The sequence below is a fragment of the Phocoena phocoena genome, chromosome 4, assembly GCF_963924675.1.
Source record: "Phocoena phocoena chromosome 4, mPhoPho1.1, whole genome shotgun sequence".
Taxonomy (NCBI): domain Eukaryota; kingdom Metazoa; phylum Chordata; class Mammalia; order Artiodactyla; family Phocoenidae; genus Phocoena; species Phocoena phocoena.
In genome coordinates, this window is record NC_089222.1 from 99088275 (window position 1) to 99092546 (window position 4272).

General features: G+C 40.9%; 1 pseudogene; it reads right to left on the reverse strand.

Annotated features, from left to right (window-relative positions):
- Positions 1-3155: 3155 nt before the first annotated feature.
- LOC136122822 (mitochondrial fission regulator 1-like pseudogene) lies at positions 3156-3976 on the reverse strand (annotated as a pseudogene).
- Positions 3977-4272: the final 296 nt, after the last annotated feature.

The following is a 4272-nucleotide window of genomic DNA, read 5'->3' on the forward strand; positions in this document are numbered from 1 at the left end:
ACACTTAGATAAATAAAAAGATTTGAAAGCCAGGATTGGTCGATTAGGAAATAAGTGCAGAATTGGGTATCTAATTTAGGATTTCTGCAATGTGATATATTCTAGAACAGTACTATTCAGTAAAACTTTCTGTGATAAAGGAAATGTTCTCATTTTGCACTGTTCAATATGGTAGCCACTAGCCACAAATGGCTATTTAAGCACTTCAAACGTGGCTAGTACATTTGAGCAATTGAATTTTTAGTTTTATTTAATTTTAATTAATTTGGATTTAAATATCCACTTGTGGGTAATGGCTACTATATTGGAGAGTATAGTTCTGGACTTTACCTGTATTCTGTGTTCAACACAAAATGAAGAACTACTTGAATGGTTCTAGCTGCTGAATGTCTATAAAACACGAGTGTACTCAAAACACAAGGCCCAACCTCTGACGTGTACTCGGGCCTGACGGGTGGACCCAGCAGCATTCTGAACTTTGGCTCAACTTGTGGATATTCAGACATAAATAAAGTTTGGGCTAACCATAGGTGATTTGAGAACCTTTTGTCTCTGGAAAGCCATGGAATCTCAAATGATCTCTCATAATAAAGTTCAGATGGTAAATGGACTCAAGGGCTTGACTTTTCCAGTCCATTGCTTGTGTGGTATGAATAGCAAGTAGTGGAAACAGATATGGAGGAGATGCTCCACACACATAGCTGCCTCCATGAAAAAGAAACTCTCCAGATTCAGACCAGATCACAGGAACAGGCTGGTAAATACTTTTGTGCCTCTACCCAAATCATTCTTCACTAAATATTCATTGGGCACTACTATGTGCAAGGCACAATGCTTAGTGCTGGAGGTAAAATGTTGAAAAAAAACAAAAAAGATATGACCCCCGCCCTCACAGTGATTAACTGCATTAGACAATAAGATTTTTTCCAATGTTTTCTTCCTCCAATTTTTTTTTCTGGATATGGTGAAAATAAAATAGGAGAAAGATACACATGATAAATAGAAACACTGAAGATCACGATTATGTGTGTGTCATACATCTTATTCAATTTAGTTCTTTCTGCACAGCTTTCACAGTTCCATAATCAGAAGACAAAACCAGTTTTTGAAATGCACTATTGGAAACAGAGAAAATAACTGAAAAGATCTCAACTTAAATTTTTAGAGCATGAGATAAGCATCATCATTTAGCATTTATTGAGTTTTTACAATATATGTTTACAAGGAGTTCTTTCCTCTCTATTAGCCAGAAGAATGTCCTTTAAAATAATTACTAATTAAATACTGTTATAGGAGGACACCTTTCTGCTTTGTCATTCAGAACACTGTAAGAAAGAGTGCTACAATCACATTTATGAAATGAATCAAATTTTTCAATATTTGAGTACCATCGCAACACCTGATGGGAACTACTAGCTACACAGACCAAATGTAGCTCATTGCATTTCAGTTCATTTTGGAAGAATGAACCAGAAATGTGGCAAAGTATGAAGCAAGAACTATTTAGTCACACTTCTTTTTTTCCCCCTCCACACAGCAACTATATAATTAAATGTATGGCTAACCTGAATTTTTAGATGAGTTTTCCAATGTATCACTGATGGAAATTTAAAGAGGAAAAGGATTAAGAATTATATTAAATGAATGCAGCCAGAATACATAGTACTTAAAGTATCTAAAGACCGTAAAGTCATTTCTCCCAATATAGTAACTGATAATGTCCTTGATTTTGTAGACACACACTTTGAAAATAATTTTAAAAAATGAATTACAAAACAATGGAAGAAATCACAAAGAAGAAGAAAGAGATTAATGTAAGTACTTAAAAACCAGTTGCTTACTAAAAACATTATAAACAACTTAAAAGGTGAAGTGGAATTTGTTTTATTCTTTGAAATGTTTTGTACCCTATGGAAGTTTGAAAACATGGTCACAAATTCTTTGGCCCTCCTCTGTGTTCCCTCCCATTGAATCTGGAAGGGCTCATGACTGCTTTGACCCATAGAGCACAGCGGAGGTGACACTATGTAACTTCTGAGTCTGGGTCATAAAAGGCCAGGAAGTTGCTGCCTCGTTTCTGGGATATTGTCTTTTGGAATTCTGAGCCTCCAATTAAGAAGTCTGAGTACCCTGAGGCCACCGTGCAGAAGCAGCCACATTTAGGTGCTCCAGCTGGCAATTCCAGCCGAGCTCAGCCTTCCTTCTATCCCAGCCATGGCACCGCTTAGTGCCATGGCTGGGATAGAAGGATACAAGTAAAGCCATTTGAGGCCCTTCAGGTCAGCCAATCTACCAGGTGAATAAGCCATGAGAGAGAAAAAGCTCCCAGCTGAGACCCATAAAATTGTGAGATACAATAAAATGTTGGTTGTTTTAAAGCCACTACATTTTGATGTGGCTTGTTATGCAGCAACAGAAAACTGGAGCATACCTGCTTGTACGTGTGATATTTTTACAATAAAAATTTAAAAATTGAATGTAAAAGTCACTCTGGGAATTTGTCTGCAAAAATTGACAAAGACAGTCTTAATACCCTTCCTAGAGAAAGAGCTCTTACAGATCACCAAGAAAAAAATACTAACACCATATTAAAGAATGAGCACTTATATGAACATAAAATTCACAAAAGAAAAAAAGGCTGAAAACCATGTAAAAAATGTTCAACCTAATTAGTAAGTAAAGGAAATGTGAATTAAACAATTGAATTAAAATTTTGGTTATCAAATTGGCAAAGATAAAGAAAAATAATATTAAATGTTGGTTTGGGTAAAGTGGGAGTATACATTGCACAAACTTTCTGGAAAATAAATTAATATTACATGTCCAGAGTTTAATACAATAAAGTTGGTCATTCACTTAGGACCTGTTTTCACCCAGGGACAAGAAAAAAACAGAAACTTCTATCTCACCCTTTAAACTGGGACATTCCAACCTATACAATTAGCTGCAACATGTCTCAGCTCAAAACAGGCCTTAGCTTCTGCTAAGTTTGAAATATGGAAAACATATAATGCAGCTCTTCTCTTTTAGTCCAAGCTTTCGGCAAGACTGTTGCAGAAGATTTCTAATTGAGAGGCAGAAACAACTGCTGTGAGGAAGGTAGCTATTGAAGGAATTCCCGGAGCAGGAGACTGAGTTTGCAGAGCTCAGTGCCATCAGTTTCCTCTTCTACTGATATCTTCTTCCTTCAGAGTAAACTCAGAGATAAGGAAGGCAGGGTCTTCCTCCTTCAATAAACTCGGGTTTAGATCTTGGCTCTGCTTCATCCGGTGAAAGTCCTTCAGGATACCCATCATGTCTGCAAAGCTGCTGGCCTGGGACAGAGAGACACAGTAGCTCTGTGTTCTGGTTTGCAAATATCAGGGCTGGCAGAACAAATCAGGAGGACTGATGGAAGCTCAGGGAGTCTACCTGGGTCTCCTTGGCGATGTCACTAATGGTGAAGGAAGTTGTAGAGTGGAATGAAGATCCAAAACAAGGTAAGCGGGGAGAGACCTTTGAACTTTCTGGAGGTAAGAAATCTGTTGTTAATGAAGCCGAAACTGCATCAGACGCCACGATTTTAGCCATCTGGCTGCGCAGGTGGCGCAGCTCATCCTGCAGCTCCATAGGCGGCTTAGGGCCGGCAGGGCTTTTTCGAGGCCAGGAGCCTCTTCTCTATCTCCTGCAGGCTGGGCCCTGAGGCATTGCGATGCATGACAATCAGAGGGCTGGGCTTCCAGGGGCTCCTCAGGGGCCATGTATGCTCCTGACCCGGGCAGAAGGCTCTGCTTCATCTATAGCATCCAGGCGATGTGAGCCAGGGTAGGGACTCGGGGCACAGCCCTCAGACCCAGGTCAGAGATGTTGGGCAGCACCTCCAAGGATTCCGGGGGACATGGCTTCAGACACAGGTTGGTACCCATCCTTCTCACTACACTTCGAACAGCCCCCTGTGGCTTGTTTTGCCAGACTGAGACGTCACATTGGCTTCCATTCCCCACGTTTCAACTGGCTCCTGCACTTGAAGGACAAGGCAGCCACAGGGCAGCTCTGGGGGCTCGGGTAGGCTGGAGGCTGACCCTTTCACCTCAGGCCGTCTCAAGGAACACCAGGCTTCTCCTCCTCAGAGCTCCGCTCTGGCCTCACTCCCCTCATGGCCCCTCCTACCACAGCGGCGCCTAGACTCAACCGCCCTCACTTCCCCTCCACATTTCCTTATTAACAACTCTTCTATGGTTCCAGTTGCATTAAAAATGTACCTACTGTTGCTCCACTCTCCTCACGGCAGAT